The sequence below is a fragment of the Microcebus murinus genome, unplaced genomic scaffold (assembly GCF_040939455.1).
Source record: "Microcebus murinus isolate Inina unplaced genomic scaffold, M.murinus_Inina_mat1.0 scaf026_hap2_Mmur4.0, whole genome shotgun sequence".
NCBI lineage: Eukaryota > Metazoa > Chordata > Mammalia > Primates > Cheirogaleidae > Microcebus > Microcebus murinus.
This window is the reverse complement of record NW_027438972.1, coordinates 76,868-93,828: the sequence shown is the minus strand read 5'-3', so window position 1 is coordinate 93,828 and position 16,961 is coordinate 76,868. Positions and strand designations below refer to the sequence as shown.

Sequence of the window (16,961 nt, the reverse complement as noted above, 5' to 3'; positions counted from 1 at the left end):
GCAGGGGCCGAGGACGGTGACGGCCCGGGCGGGGAGGAGCGTGTCAGGCAGGGGCAGAGGACGGTGACAGGTGATAGGCCGGGCGGGAAGGAGTCAGTCAGGCAGGGGCCGTGGAGGAGACGGGCTGGGTAAGGGTTAGGGTTCGTGTCAGGGCACAAGTCACAATCGCAAAGACCTGGAAGCCACCCGAGTGCCCATCGACCCACGAGTGGGTAAATAAAATGTGGCGCGTGGACACCACGGAGTGCTATTCGGCTATGAGGAGCAGCGGTGAGGGGGCACCTCTCGTGGTTCTCCTGGCCAGAGCTGGAACCCGTTCCAGTAAGCCAAGTATCCCAAGAATGGACACACGAGCACCACGTGCTCGCGCTCACCAGCAAATGGGTACGAACCGATGGACACCTAAGTGGACACAGAGGAATCACCTTCTTCGGGTGGGTGTCGGGCGGGTGGGGGGAGGGGATGGGCATACACATCCATTAGGAATGGGGTGGGTACGCACCGACTGGGGGATGGGCGCACTTGAAGCTCTGACCCGAGGGGGGAGGCTGGGAGAGGGCAACGCACCCGACCTTAACATTGGTGCCCCCACAATATGCTGGAACAACATGAGAGGTAAATGAATAAGAACACGGGGGGGGGGGAGGGGGGCACGGGCAACACATGTCACCTTAATACTTGGACTCCCATCATCTGCTTGAAAAGAGAGAGAAAAGAAAATGCAATAATAGAGATAAGAGACACTTTTTAAAAATAATGAATCCGGCCGGGCGCTGTGGCTCACGCCTGTAATCCTAGCTCTTGGGAGGCCGAGGCGGGCGGATTGCTCAAGGTCAGGAGTTCAAAACCAGCCTGAGCAAGAGCGAGACCCCGTCTCTACTATAAATAGAAAGGAATTAATTGGCCAACTGATATATATATATAAAAAATTAGCGGGGCATGGTGGCGCATGCCTGCAGTCCCAGCTACCCGGGAGGCTGAGGCAGAAGGATCACTGGAGCCCAGGAGTTTGAAGTTGCTGTGAGCTAGGCTGACGCCACGGCACTCACTCTAGCCTGGGCAACAAACCGAGACTCTGTCTCAAAAAAAAAAAAAAAAAATGAATCCGAAGAGAAAAGTAAAAGGAGGCCTGTGGAGCAGGTCTGGGTGTGACTCCGGATCCCCCAACATCAGGTGCCACCACCAAAGATTCCTACGTGTAGCCCATAGAACCCCAAAAGCAACGGGAGGAGTTCTGGTCACATACTCCCTCAAAATGACATCCTGGCCTTCTTCTGGAACTCCCTCCCCTCTCAGACTCTCAAGGTTTCCTCCAGCGTGTCGGCTCCCACAGAGCAGACCTTTGGTCTGAGACCTGACTGTCCAGAAGCCACGCATGCTGCCGCGTGGCGGCGGTGTCGCGGCTCGGGACAAGAGGAGGCCCCACGGTGCGGGCTGGGGCGCCAGGCACCGCGGCGGGCGCTGAGGGTGGGGGTCACCCCCACCCCGGGCCGCCCCCGCACTCCCAGAAACGCGACAGAACCAGAGGCAAAAAAAAAAAGAAGAAGCCTACGGCACCCGGTATTCCCGGGCGGTCTCCCATCCAAGTTCTAACCAGGCCCGAGCCTGCTTAGCTTCCGAGACCAGACGGGATCGGGCGCGTTCGGGGTGGTGTGGCCGTGGACGGCGGAGGGCGCCCCTGCCCCGCTCAAGAAGCCGAGCCTCTCTGCGCTTCCCCGCCGCCTCCTCCCCCCGCCCCAGGCCCCGCGCCGGGTCGGGCCTGTTGAGTTCGCCGGCCGGGTCCCGCGGGCTCCGAGGGACGGGGGTGACAGGCGGGGCGGGCTGGGGTTGGGGGCTGTCTCTGTATACACACACACTCACACTCACACTCACTCACTCACTCACACTCACACAAGATGCGCCTCCACGGCTGGACCCGCCAAGGTGGAGACCTTCAAGCCCCCTTCCTCTCCTTGCCTGGCCTCCTTCACCTCCCCGCCCCCCACCCCAAGCGCACGGGCGGGAGGGGCGGGGCGCTCGCCCTTTGACCCCAGCCAGGGGCGGCCCTCCCCCACAACCCCTTTCAGCTGCGCCCCCCACCCTGTGGCCCTGCGGCCGCCTATTCCCCCGGGCCAGGGCTGGGGCACAGCGCACGGGGGAGGGGAGCCAGTGTATGGGGCGTCTCTCTCTCTCTCTCTCTCTCTCTCTCTCTCTCTCTCTCTCTCTCTCTCTCTCTCTCTCTCTCTCGGGATGTGTCCCATGGGTGGGGTGGGGTGGCGTGGTTTGTGGGGCGCTGAAGAAATCAGTCCCCTCCATCTCCTCCCTCTGGAAAACACCCAAGCCCTTGGAGAACTGCCCGCACCTCTACCTACCGTGGGGGCCGGGACCCTCCTCTGTGTCCTCCTGTGGCCCAGTCCAAGGGGCCTGGGCCTGGCCGGGGCTGCACTGGACCCCAACCACCCTGGCGTGTGGACTCGCTAAAAATCGGCGATTAGATATTGGATTCCAGCGTCATTGAGGTCATTTCACTAATGAGTGCACCGCAAAGAGTTTCCTAATCCATCTGTGAGGGTGGCAACCGAAAGAGAATTTTAGAGCTGACAGAATAGGCGAGGAAAGGCATAGGAGATTTCCACACCCAGTAAGGAAGCCTTTCCCAAAGTGGAAGAAAGAAAGGAGCAAACAGAGACACCGGTAGCCCGCCCGGATCAGAGTCTGCCCCTGAGAGAAAGTACCCTGACCAGGTTCACCCGTGGGTGGGTCGCGAGCTAGCGGCATTCAGAAGAGCGAGGCCCCAGTCTGTGCAGAAGACACCTGCACTCGGGTGTGTGTGGCGGCACAATTCACAAGCAGCTCCAGATGTTAAACCAAGGAGAAGCCAGGGAGTTCCCAACGCCCCAGGTGTCCTCAGCCCACGACTGGCTGCTGTGGGAATGCGAAGCCCGGCTCCTTGTCTCAGAGCGGGGCAACCAGGAGGTGTGATGTCCACCCCGGGGTTCCCAGGAGGATCAGACTGAAGCTGGGACTTGGCCTGAAAGTGTCCCCTCGCATGGCCACCCCCTTCCCCTTCCTGCTCCTCTACTCCTGGTGCCCCTCCATCCAGGGGCCAGACCTTAAAGAGTCACCCGCAAGAGAATCCTGGTCCCAAAGGAGCCTTCTGGGGGACCCCTGCTGAGAGAGGTTGTGGGCATGGCCCGCTGGGGCTCTGCCCGACCCAGGGCTGAGAGATGCAACCTCCCAGCTCTGGGTCCCTGCAGGAAGTGTTGGCAAGCACAGGGCCAGTCCTCCAAAGGCCCAGGTGCAGGGAGCCCAGGCCAAGCAGCCTGTGGAAGAAGCCACATGCTGTGCCACCCCGGGGAACACGACTGCAGGCCCCGGCCCTTCCCACCTCCTCCTCCTCCTCCTCCTCCTCCTCCTCCTCCTCCTCCTCCCACCCCGCCCCCGCCCCCGCCCCCACATGGCACAGGGCCCAGAGACACCTCAGACACTTGCTACCCAAAGTGCAAAGGGCATCAGTTGCTCCTCCAAACCCCCCCCAGCCCAGCAGACCGCATTGTCCAGCCAGCGCCCGGGCCTCCCTGGGGTGCCCAGCACAAAAGTGCAGACACCCACCGGACCCTCCATCTCAGTTTTCGGATGTTTTTGCCACTCTAAGGACCCGCAGGCCAGCTGGGCCTTCTGGCAGGACAGAGAGCCCCGGAATCCGACGTGGAGAGCTGGGTGTACGTCCCCATGAGGAGGCGGTCCCCACCTCCGCGGCTATCCCCTTGCGGGGAGCGGCAGCCGCGGGGCCTCAGAGAAGACACCAGGCTGGGCCCCCACGGCACAGCGGGAGCACGTCCCCCGCAGGCCACTTAGCGATGGCGGCCAGCCGGCGGACGGTTGGGTTGCGCGAGACGCTGCGGCCGCCCTGCTACCGGGTTCCTGGGAGGGCGTCCTGGAACCAGCGTCCACACCAAGCCCTTGGAAGGCCCAGGCGACGGAGGAGCCCCGTCAGGCAGGGGCCGAGGACGGTGACAGGTGATAGGCCGGGCGGGAAGGAGTCAGTCAGGCAGGGGCCGTGGAGGAGACGGGCTGGGTAAGGGTTAGGGTTCGTGTCAGGGCACAAGTCACAATCGCAAAGACCTGGAAGCCACCCGAGTGCCCATCGACCCACGAGTGGGTAAATAAAATGTGGCGCGTGGACACCACGGAGTGCTATTCGGCTATGAGGAGCAGCGGTGAGGGGGCACCTCTCGTGGTTCTCCTGGCCAGAGCTGGAACCCGTTCCAGTAAGCCAAGTATCCCAAGAATGGACACACGAGCACCACGTGCTCGCGCTCACCAGCAAATGGGTACGAACCGATGGACACCTAAGTGGACACAGAGGAATCACCTTCTTCGGGTGGGTGTCGGGCGGGTGGGGGGAGGGGATGGGCATACACATCCATTAGGAATGGGGTGGGTACGCACCGACTGGGGGATGGGCGCACTTGAAGCTCTGACCCGAGGGGGGAGGCTGGGAGAGGGCAACGCACCCGACCTTAACATTGGTGCCCCCACAATATGCTGGAACAACATGAGAGGTAAATGAATAAGAACACGGGGGGGGGGGGGAGGGGGGCACGGGCAACACATGTCACCTTAATACTTGGACTCCCATCATCTGCTTGAAAAGAGAGAGAAAAGAAAATGCAATAATAGAGATAAGAGACACTTTTTAAAAATAATGAATCCGGCCGGGCGCTGTGGCTCACGCCTGTAATCCTAGCTCTTGGGAGGCCGAGGCGGGCGGATTGCTCAAGGTCAGGAGTTCAAAACCAGCCTGAGCAAGAGCGAGACCCCGTCTCTACTATAAATAGAAAGGAATTAATTGGCCAACTGATATATATATATAAAAAATTAGCGGGGCATGGTGGCGCATGCCTGCAGTCCCAGCTACCCGGGAGGCTGAGGCAGAAGGATCACTGGAGCCCAGGAGTTTGAAGTTGCTGTGAGCTAGGCTGACGCCACGGCACTCACTCTAGCCTGGGCAACAAACCGAGACTCTGTCTCAAAAAAAAAAAAAAAAAATGAATCCGAAGAGAAAAGTAAAAGGAGGCCTGTGGAGCAGGTCTGGGTGTGACTCCGGATCCCCCAACATCAGGTGCCACCACCAAAGATTCCTACGTGTAGCCCATAGAACCCCAAAAGCAACGGGAGGAGTTCTGGTCACATACTCCCTCAAAATGACATCCTGGCCTTCTTCTGGAACTCCCTCCCCTCTCAGACTCTCAAGGTTTCCTCCAGCGTGTCGGCTCCCACAGAGCAGACCTTTGGTCTGAGACCTGACTGTCCAGAAGCCACGCATGCTGCCGCGTGGCGGCGGTGTCGCGGCTCGGGACAAGAGGAGGCCCCACGGTGCGGGCTGGGGCGCCAGGCACCGCGGCGGGCGCTGAGGGTGGGGGTCACCCCCACCCCGGGCCGCCCCCGCACTCCCAGAAACGCGACAGAACCAGAGGCAAAAAAAAAAAGAAGAAGCCTACGGCACCCGGTATTCCCGGGCGGTCTCCCATCCAAGTTCTAACCAGGCCCGAGCCTGCTTAGCTTCCGAGACCAGACGGGATCGGGCGCGTTCGGGGTGGTGTGGCCGTGGACGGCGGAGGGCGCCCCTGCCCCGCTCAAGAAGCCGAGCCTCTCTGCGCTTCCCCGCCGCCTCCTCCCCCCGCCCCAGGCCCCGCGCCGGGTCGGGCCTGTTGAGTTCGCCGGCCGGGTCCCGCGGGCTCCGAGGGACGGGGGTGACAGGCGGGGCGGGCTGGGGTTGGGGGCTGTCTCTGTATACACACACACTCACACTCACACTCACTCACTCACTCACTCACACTCACACAAGATGCGCCTCCACGGCTGGACCCGCCAAGGTGGAGACCTTCAAGCCCCCTTCCTCTCCTTGCCTGGCCTCCTTCACCTCCCCGCCCCCCACCCCCAGCGCACGGGCGGGAGGGGCGGGGCGCTCGCCCTTTGACCCCAGCCAGGGGCGGCCCTCCCCCACAACCCCTTTCAGCTGCGCCCCCCACCCTGTGGCCCTGCGGCCGCCTATTCCCCCGGGCCAGGGCTGGGGCACAGCGCACGGGGGAGGGGAGCCAGTGTATGGGGCGTCTCTCTCTCTCTCTCTCTCTCTCTCTCTCTCTCTCTCTCTCTCTCTCTCTCTCTCTCTCTCTCGGGATGTGTCCCATGGGTGGGGTGGGGTGGCGTGGTTTGTGGGGCGCTGAAGAAATCAGTCCCCTCCATCTCCTCCCTCTGGAAAACACCCAAGCCCTTGGAGAACTGCCCGCACCTCTACCTACCGTGGGGGCCGGGACCCTCCTCTGTGTCCTCCTGTGGCCCAGTCCAAGGGGCCTGGGCCTGGCCGGGGCTGCACTGGACCCCAACCACCCTGGCGTGTGGACTCGCTAAAAATCGGCGATTAGATATTGGATTCCAGCGTCATTGAGGTCATTTCACTAATGAGTGCACCGCAAAGAGTTTCCTAATCCATCTGTGAGGGTGGCAACCGAAAGAGAATTTTAGAGCTGACAGAATAGGCGAGGAAAGGCATAGGAGATTTCCACACCCAGTAAGGAAGCCTTTCCCAAAGTGGAAGAAAGAAAGGAGCAAACAGAGACACCGGTAGCCCGCCCGGATCAGAGTCTGCCCCTGAGAGAAAGTACCCTGACCAGGTTCACCCGTGGGTGGGTCGCGAGCTAGCGGCATTCAGAAGAGCGAGGCCCCAGTCTGTGCAGAAGACACCTGCACTCGGGTGTGTGTGGCGGCACAATTCACAAGCAGCTCCAGATGTTAAACCAAGGAGAAGCCAGGGAGTTCCCAACGCCCCAGGTGTCCTCAGCCCACGACTGGCTGCTGTGGGAATGCGAAGCCCGGCTCCTTGTCTCAGAGCGGGGCAACCAGGAGGTGTGATGTCCACCCCGGGGTTCCCAGGAGGATCAGACTGAAGCTGGGACTTGGCCTGAAAGTGTCCCCTCGCATGGCCACCCCCTTCCCCTTCCTGCTCCTCTACTCCTGGTGCCCCTCCATCCAGGGGCCAGACCTTAAAGAGTCACCCGCAAGAGAATCCTGGTCCCAAAGGAGCCTTCTGGGGGACCCCTGCTGAGAGAGGTTGTGGGCATGGCCCGCTGGGGCTCTGCCCGACCCAGGGCTGAGAGATGCAACCTCCCAGCTCTGGGTCCCTGCAGGAAGTGTTGGCAAGCACAGGGCCAGTCCTCCAAAGGCCCAGGTGCAGGGAGCCCAGGCCAAGCAGCCTGTGGAAGAAGCCACATGCTGTGCCACCCCGGGGAACACGACTGCAGGCCCCGGCCCTTCCCACCTCCTCCTCCTCCTCCTCCTCCTCCTCCTCCTCCTCCTCCTCCTCCTCCCACCCCGCCCCCGCCCCCGCCCCCACATGGCACAGGGCCCAGAGACACCTCAGACACTTGCTACCCAAAGTGCAAAGGGCATCAGTTGCTCCTCCAAACCCCCCCCAGCCCAGCAGACCGCATTGTCCAGCCAGCGCCCGGGCCTCCCTGGGGTGCCCAGCACAAAAGTGCAGACACCCACCGGACCCTCCATCTCAGTTTTCGGATGTTTTTGCCACTCTAAGGACCCGCAGGCCAGCTGGGCCTTCTGGCAGGACAGAGAGCCCCGGAATCCGACGTGGAGAGCTGGGTGTACGTCCCCATGAGGAGGCGGTCCCCACCTCCGCGGCTATCCCCTTGCGGGGAGCGGCAGCCGCGGGGCCTCAGAGAAGACACCAGGCTGGGCCCCCACGGCACAGCGGGAGCACGTCCCCCGCAGGCCACTTAGCGATGGCGGCCAGCCGGCGGACGGTTGGGTTGCGCGAGACGCTGCGGCCGCCCTGCTACCGGGTTCCTGGGAGGGCGTCCTGGAACCAGCGTCCACACCAAGCCCTTGGAAGGCCCAGGCGACGGAGGAGCCCCGTCAGGCAGGGGCCGAGGACGGTGACAGGTGATAGGCCGGGCGGGAAGGAGTCAGTCAGGCAGGGGCCGTGGAGGAGACGGGCTGGGTAAGGGTTAGGGTTCGTGTCAGGGCACAAGTCACAATCGCAAAGACCTGGAAGCCACCCGAGTGCCCATCGACCCACGAGTGGGTAAATAAAATGTGGCGCGTGGACACCACGGAGTGCTATTCGGCTATGAGGAGCAGCGGTGAGGGGGCACCTCTCGTGGTTCTCCTGGCCAGAGCTGGAACCCGTTCCAGTAAGCCAAGTATCCCAAGAATGGACACACGAGCACCACGTGCTCGCGCTCACCAGCAAATGGGTACGAACCGATGGACACCTAAGTGGACACAGAGGAATCACCTTCTTCGGGTGGGTGTCGGGCGGGTGGGGGGAGGGGATGGGCATACACATCCATTAGGAATGGGGTGGGTACGCACCGACTGGGGGATGGGCGCACTTGAAGCTCTGACCCGAGGGGGGAGGCTGGGAGAGGGCAACGCACCCGACCTTAACATTGGTGCCCCCACAATATGCTGGAACAACATGAGAGGTAAATGAATAAGAACACGGGGGGGGGGAGGGGGGCACGGGCAACACATGTCACCTTAATACTTGGACTCCCATCATCTGCTTGAAAAGAGAGAGAAAAGAAAATGCAATAATAGAGATAAGAGACACTTTTTAAAAATAATGAATCCGGCCGGGCGCTGTGGCTCACGCCTGTAATCCTAGCTCTTGGGAGGCCGAGGCGGGCGGATTGCTCAAGGTCAGGAGTTCAAAACCAGCCTGAGCAAGAGCGAGACCCCGTCTCTACTATAAATAGAAAGGGGGGGGCGGAGCAAGATGGCGGACGAATAACACCGCCAGACAGAGGGTCTCTACAGAAAAGACCAATTCTAGCAGAAACTAGAGGAAAGAAGCAAGAAGACGAGCATACAGCGGACAAGGGCCGGAAGGAGGGGTACCTGAGACCCCGGGAGACTCCACGGGAGGAGGCTGCGGAGGAGAACTGGAGGCTGAGACCACCGGAGCAGCCCGGAGACCAGCTGCAAGGGTAGGTGGAATTGCTGTTTCCCCTCCCCTGCATTCGGGACTGCTGGCGGGCTCCCCAGTGGGTGGAGAGACCTGCGGACATCAGCCCAGAGACTGCCGCCGCTTGCCAACGGTGAGCCTGTAGCAGACGTGGCACCAGGTTCCCAACTTCCTCCGGGCACCTCCGTGTGCACGGACCCGAGCCGCGCGGCAGGCGCCATATTGCCTCCTCCTCCCCTCCGCCGACCCTACCCGCGGCTGCCCAGAGAGACAATACAGCCACCAGCCGGAGGCACCTCCAGGGAACGGGACCTTCCCGTTTGGGACCCCGCCCGCCCTCCCAGGTGCTGCTGGCACCGTGTTCCCAGGAAAACGGTGCCGACTCAGAGGCTGAGAGACATAGACCCAGCTTGGGCTCCCTGTGGGTGAATTAGGACCGGAAATCCTCTCCCTGGTGGGAATACAGTTTGAACTCTGGGACCCAGAGGTCGGACCTGCAGACCAAATCCCCTGCACCGAGGGCTAGCATTGCCCCGGGCACAGAAGGATTATACGCGAACAGCCTACTGAGGGCTGTGTGCCTCCAGGGGCGGATCGGCGTCCTAGAGGGCAACCCTCCTCCCAGGAGGAGGCCGTGCGCCCAACCCAGGTGGCGTTCCTGTGCAGGGAACCTCCCCGCCGGCACCACAGTCCGGGGAGGCCTGGTGGCTTGTGGTCTGGCCTGCTGGCAGAGGCCCAGGAGTAGCTGCAGAGTTGGGGAGGGTGGAAAGAAGCGAGGCCTGCTGCAGACTGCGGGTCTCAGACAGCCCCACCCCCACCTCCAGACTTTCTGGCTGAGCGGGACCATTCCAGCCCTGCCCTGACAGCTTTCCCTGTAAGCTGAGAACAGAACTTTGACCCCTGCTAACGGCCTGAGGGCAGGCTTACCCAACCCAGCTCCGCCCAGAACGAGAGCTGATAACAGGACTCAAAATCAACACCATAGCCTGTTCCTCCAAGCAAACGCCACCTACTGACAGGGGCGGCATCTTGCACAGCCTTTCCACGGCATCCACTGACTCAATATACAGGGAGTGGTCCAATTTCACCCACAGGCACCACCTAACGCCTCAGAAACTAAACAAGGTGTGTGAATACCCAAACAATAACCTAAGGAAAGAAACAACAACTGATCGACATGGGAAGAAATCAGCGAAAGAACTCAGGAAATATGAAGAACCAAACGGAAAACACACCCCCAAGGAGGAGCACCAGCCCCCTAGAAACGGACACCGACCAAAATCAGGCAACCAATATGACAGAAAAGGAATTTCGTAAGTGGATCATAAGAACACTCACCCAGCTGCAACAACAACTCAATAACCAACACCAAGAAAACACAAAAAACCTCCAAGAAATGGAACAAAGGTTCAACAAAGAGATTGACACAGTGAAGAAAACTTTAACCGAAGTCCTGGAGATGAAGAATCAACTCAGAGAACTACAAAATACTGTGGAAAGTCTCAAGAACAGGGTAGATCAAGCAGAAGAAAGAATCTCAGAGCTTGAAGATAACACCTTCCAATTAAATAAATCAGTCACAGAAATACAGCAGAGAAACAAGAGAAAAGACCAAAGCCTACAAGAGCTGTGGGATTATGTGAAAAAACCTAACGTGAGGGTCATAGGTTTAGCCGAAGGGGAGGAAGACAACACTCAAGGGCTGGACAAGCTTTTTGAAGATATAATAGAGGAAAATTTCCCAGGCCTTGCTCAAAATCTCGATATACAAGTTCAAGAAGCCCAGAGGACCCCTGGGAGATTCAATGCAAACAGGAAGACGTCACGTCATGCAGTCATCAGACTGACCAAAGTATCAACTAAAGAGGCCCTTCTAAGAGCTGTAAGACAAAAGAAGCAAGTGACATACAAGGGAAAGCCAATTCGAATAACATCAGACTTCTCTAATGAGACTTTACAAGCAAGGAGAGACTGGGGCCCCATTCTCACTCTTTTGAAACAAAACAATGCCCAGCCTAGAATATTATTCCCTGCAAAACTAAGCTTCATATATGAAGGAGAAATAAAAACATTCTCAGACAAGCAAAGGCTCAGAGAATTCACCAAGACAAGACCAGCCCTACAAGAAGTACTTAAAACAGCGTTACGCACGGAACATCATAATAATAATCCACGGATATAAAAACAACCAAAACCCAAAGATATTAAAGGCCAGATATTACAATGGCTCAAGACAGAAACCATAGCAACAACATCCAACCCAACAGAATGATCAGTAATCTACCTTACCTATCAGTTCTCTCAATAAATGTGAATGGCTTAAACTCTCCACTCAAGAGACATAGGCTGGCTGAATGGATAAGAAAATACAGGCCAAGTATATGCTGTCTTCAGGAAACACATTTAACCTGCAAGGATGCACATAGACTAAAAATAAAAGGGTGGAGATCAATATTCCAAGCAAATAGAAACCAAAAGAAGGCTGGTGTGGCAGTTCTAATTTCAGACGATTTAGTTTTTAAACCAACAAAAGTAGTAAAAGACAAAGAGGGTCATTATATAATGGTGAAGGGCACAGTCCAACAAGAGGAGATAACAATTTTAAATATATATGCACCCAACTTAGGTGCACCCAGATTCATAAAGCAAACCTTACTGGAGCTAAGCAAATGGATTAATAGCAACTCCATAATCGCCGGAGATTTCAACACCCCACTGACGGCACGAGACAGATCCTCCAAACAGAAAATTAATAAAGAAATAATGGACTTAAACAAAACTCTAGAACAATTGGGTCTGACAGACATCTACAGAACATTCTACCCAAAATCCACTGAATATACGTTCTTCTCATCAGCTCACGGGACATTCTCTAAGATTGACCATATCCTAGGACACAAAGAAAATCTCAAGAAATTTAAAAAAATAGAAATCATACCATGTACTTTCTCAGATCACAGTGGAATAAAACTAGAAATCAACCCTAACAGAAACTCACATTTCTACACAAAAACGTGGAAATTAAACAACCTCCTACTAAATGATTACTTCGTAAATGAAGAAATCAAGACGGAAATAAAAAACTTCTATGAAGAAAACGACAATGGAGAGACAAGTTATCAACTCCTCTGGGACACAGCTAAAGCAGTTCTGAGAGGAAAGTTTATCTCCATAAATGCCTATAACCAAAAGGCAAGAAGATCACAAATAGACAATCTAATGAAACGACTCAAAGAGCTGGAAAAAGAAGAACAGACCAACCCCAAACCCAGCAGAAGAAGTGAAATCAACAAGATCAAATCAGAACTAAACGAAATTGAAAACAGGAAAGCTATTCAGGAGATTAATAAAACAAAAAGTTGGTTCTTTGAAAAAATAAACAAAATTGACACGCCATTGGCTAAGCTAACGAAAAGCAGAAAAGAGAAATCTCTAATAAGCTCCATCAGGAATGAAAAAGGAGATATCACAACTGATCCCAAAGAGATACAAGATACAATTTATGAATACTACAAAAATCTTTATGCACACAAACTGGAAAATGTGGAGGAAATGGACAAATTTCTAGAAACACACAGCCTCCCTAGGCTCAACCAGGAAGAAATAGATTCCCTGAACAGACCAATCTCAACAGCTGAAATAGAAACAGCAATTAAAAATCTCCCTAAAAAGAAAAGTCCCGGTCCAGATGGCTTCACACCTGAATTTTACCATACTTACAAAGAAGAACTAGTACCTATCTTGCAGAAACTATTCCACAACATCGAGAAGAACGGAAACCTCCCCGACACCTTTTATGAAGCGAATATTACTCTGATACCAAAACCAGGAAAAGATGCAACAAAAAAAGAAAACTACAGACCAATATCCCTAATGAATATAGATGCAAAAATTTTCAACAAAATCTTAGCTAACCGAATCCAGACACTTATCAAAAAATTAATCCACCACGACCAAGTGGGCTTCATCCCAGGGATGCAGGGATGGTTCAACATACGTAAATCTATAAATGCAATTCACCACATCAACAGAAGCAAAAACAAAGACCACATGATTCTTTCAATAGATGCAGAAAAAGCTTTTGACAAAATTCAACACCCTTTCATGATACGAACACTTAAGAAAATAGGCATAGAAGGGACATACCTAAAAATGATACAAGCCATATATGACAGACCCGTAGCCAACATCATACTGAATGGGGAAAGACTGAAATCATTCCCACTTAGAACTGGAACCAGACAAGGCTGCCCACTATCTCCACTTCTATTCAACATAGTGCTGGAAGTCTTGGCTACAGCAATCAGACAGGAAAATGGAATCAAAGGTATCCAAATAGGGGCAGAAGAGATCAAACTTTCACTGTTTGCTGATGATATGATATTGTATCTAGAAAACCCCAAGGATTCAACCAAGAAACTCCTGGAACTGATCAATGAATTTAGTAAAGTCTCAGGATACAAAATTAATACACAGAAATCAGAGGCATTCATATACGCCAACAACAATCTAATTGAGAACCAAATCAAAGACTCAATTCCCTTCACAATAGCAACAAAGAAATTAAAGTACCTAGGAATATATTTAACCAAAGAGGTAAAAGACCTCTACAGGGAGAACTATGAAACACTGAGGAAGGAAATAGCAGAGGATGTAAACAGATGGAAATCCATACCATGCTCATGGATCGGCAGACTCAATATCGTCAAAATGTCTATACTACCCAAACTGATCTACAGATTCAATGCAATACCTATTAAAATCCCATCAGCATTCTTCACAGATATAGAAAAAATAATTTTACGCTTCGTATGGAACCAAAGAAGACCCCGAATATCAAGAGCAATTCTAGGCAACAAAAACAAAATGGGAGGCATTAATATGCCAGATATCAAACTATACTACAAAGCTGTAGTAATTAAAACAATATGGTATTGGCACAAAAACAGGAATATTGACCAGTGGAACAGATGTGAGAATCCTGATATAAAACCATCCTCATATAGCCGTCTCATCTTTGACAAAGCAGACAAAAACATACGCTGGGGAAAAGAATCCCTCTTCAATAAATGGTGCTGGGAAAACTGGATAGCCACCTGTAGAAGGCTAAAACAGGACCCACACCTTTCACCTCTCACAAAAACCAACTCACGCTGGATAACAGACTTAAACCTAAGATATGAAACTATTAGAACTCTAGAGGAAAAAGTTGGAAACACTCTCCTAGACATCGGCCTGGGCAAAGAGTTTATGAAGAAGTCCCCAAAGGCAATCACAGCAGCAACAAAAATAAATAAATGGGACATGATCAAACTACAAAGCTTCTGCACAGCCAAAGAAATAGTCATGAAAGTAAACAGACAACCTACAGAATGGGAGAAAATTTTTGCATCCTATGCATCCGATAAGGGACTGATAACTAGAATATACTTAGAACTCACGAAAATTAGGAAGAAAAAATCAAATAACCCCATTAAAAAGTGGGCAAAGGACTTGAACAGAAATTTTTCTAAAGAAGACAGAAGAATGGCCAACAAACATATGAAGAAATGCTCAACATCTCTAATCATCAGGGAAATGCAAATCAAAACCACAATGAGATATCACTTAACCCCAGTGAGAATGGCCTTTATCAAAAAATCTCCAAACAATAAATGCTGGCGTGGTTGCGGAGAGAGAGGAACACTCCTACACTGCTGGTGGGACTGCAAACTAGTTCAACCTCTGTGGAAAGCAATATGGAGATACCTTAAAGCGATACAAGTGAATCTACCATTTGATCCAGCAATCCCATTGCTGGGCATCTACCCAAATGATCCAGTGACACTCTACAAAAAAGACACCTGCACTCGAATGTTTATAGCAGCACAATTCATAATTGCAAGGCTGTGGAAACAGCCCAAGTGCCCATCAATCAAAGAATGGATTAATAAAATGTGGTATATGTACACCATGGAGTACTATTCAGCTCTAAGAAACAATGGTGATATAGCACACCTTATATTTTCCTGGTTAGAGCTGGAACCCATACTACTAAGTGAAGTATCCCAAGAATGGAAAAACAAGCACCAGATATATTCTCCAGCAAACTGGTATTAAGTGAGTAGCACCTAAGTGGACACATAGGTGCTACAGTAATAGGGTATTGGGCGGGTGGGAGGGGGGAGGGGGGCGGGTATATACATACATAGTGAGTGAGATGTGCACCATCTGGGGGATGGTCATGATGGAGACTCAGACTTTTGGGGGGAGGGGGGGAAATGGGCATTTATTGAAACCTTAAAATCTGTACCCCCATAATATGCCAAAATAAAAAAAAATAATTATAAAAAAAAAAAATAAAAAAAAAAAAAAATAAATAAATAAATAGAAAGGAATTAATTGGCCAACTGATATATATATATAAAAAATTAGCGGGGCATGGTGGCGCATGCCTGCAGTCCCAGCTACCCGGGAGGCTGAGGCAGAAGGATCACTGGAGCCCAGGAGTTTGAAGTTGCTGTGAGCTAGGCTGACGCCACGGCACTCACTCTAGCCTGGGCAACAAACCGAGACTCTGTCTCAAAAAAAAAAAAAAAAAATGAATCCGAAGAGAAAAGTAAAAGGAGGCCTGTGGAGCAGGTCTGGGTGTGACTCCGGATCCCCCAACATCAGGTGCCACCACCAAAGATTCCTACGTGTAGCCCATAGAACCCCAAAAGCAACGGGAGGAGTTCTGGTCACATACTCCCTCAAAATGACATCCTGGCCTTCTTCTGGAACTCCCTCCCCTCTCAGACTCTCAAGGTTTCCTCCAGCGTGTCGGCTCCCACAGAGCAGACCTTTGGTCTGAGACCTGACTGTCCAGAAGCCACGCATGCTGCCGCGTGGCGGCGGTGTCGCGGCTCGGGACAAGAGGAGGCCCCACGGTGCGGGCTGGGGCGCCAGGCACCGCGGCGGGCGCTGAGGGTGGGGGTCACCCCCACCCCGGGCCGCCCCCACACTCCCAGAAACGCGACAGAACCAGAGGCAAAAAAAAAAAGAAGAAGCCTACGGCACCCGGTATTCCCGGGCGGTCTCCCATCCAAGTTCTAACCAGGCCCGAGCCTGCTTAGCTTCCGAGACCAGACGGGATCGGGCGCGTTCGGGGTGGTGTGGCCGTGGACGGCGGAGGGCGCCCCTGCCCCGCTCAAGAAGCCGAGCCTCTCTGCGCTTCCCCGCCGCCTCCTCCCCCCGCCCCAGGCCCCGCGCCGGGTCGGGCCTGTTGAGTTCGCCGGCCGGGTCCCGCGGGCTCCGAGGGACGGGGGTGACAGGCGGGGCGGGCCGGGGTTGGGGGCTGTCTCTGTATACACACACACTCACACTCACTCACTCACTCACACTCACACAAGATGCGCCTCCACGGCTGGACCCGCCAAGGTGGAGACCTTCAAGCCCCCTTCCTCTCCTTGCCTGGCCTCCTTCACCTCCCCGCCCCCCACCCCCAGCGCACGGGCGGGAGGGGCGGGGCGCTCGCCCTTTGCCCAGCCAGGGGCGGCCCTCCCCCACAACGCCTTTCACCTGCGCCCCCCACCCTGTGGCCCTGCGGCCGCCTATTCCCCCGGGCCAGGGCTGGGGCACAGCGCACGGGGGAGGGGAGCCAGTGTATGGGGCGTCTCTCTCTCTCTCTCTCTCTCTCTCTCTCTCTCTCTCTCTCTCTCTCTCTCTCTCTCTCTCTCTCGATGTGTCCCATGGGTGGGGTGGGGTGGCGTGGTTTGTGGGGCGCTGAAGAAATCAGTCCCCTCCATCTCCTCCCTCTGGAAAACACCCAAGCCCTTGGAGAACTGCCCGCACCTCTACCTACCGTGGGGGCCGGGACCCTCCTCTGTGTCCTCCTGTGGCCCAGTCCAAGGGGCCTGGGCCTGGCCGGGGCTGCACTGGACCCCAACCACCCTGGCGTGTGGACTCGCTAAAAATCGGCGATTAGATATTGGATTCCAGCGTCATTGAGGTCATTTCACTAATGAGTGCACCGCAA

General features: G+C 54.6%; 3 pseudogenes; all 3 read right to left on the bottom strand.

The window, feature by feature from the left end:
* Window positions 1-1,545: 1,545 nt before the first annotated feature.
* LOC142868085 (uncharacterized) lies at window positions 1,546-1,664 on the bottom strand (annotated as a pseudogene).
* Window positions 1,665-5,476: 3,812 nt separating this feature from the next.
* Window positions 5,477-5,595, bottom strand: LOC142868084 (uncharacterized; annotated as a pseudogene).
* A 10,396-nt stretch (window positions 5,596-15,991) lies between these two features.
* LOC142868083 (uncharacterized) lies at window positions 15,992-16,110 on the bottom strand (annotated as a pseudogene).
* Between the last annotated feature and the right edge of the window lie 851 nt (window positions 16,111-16,961).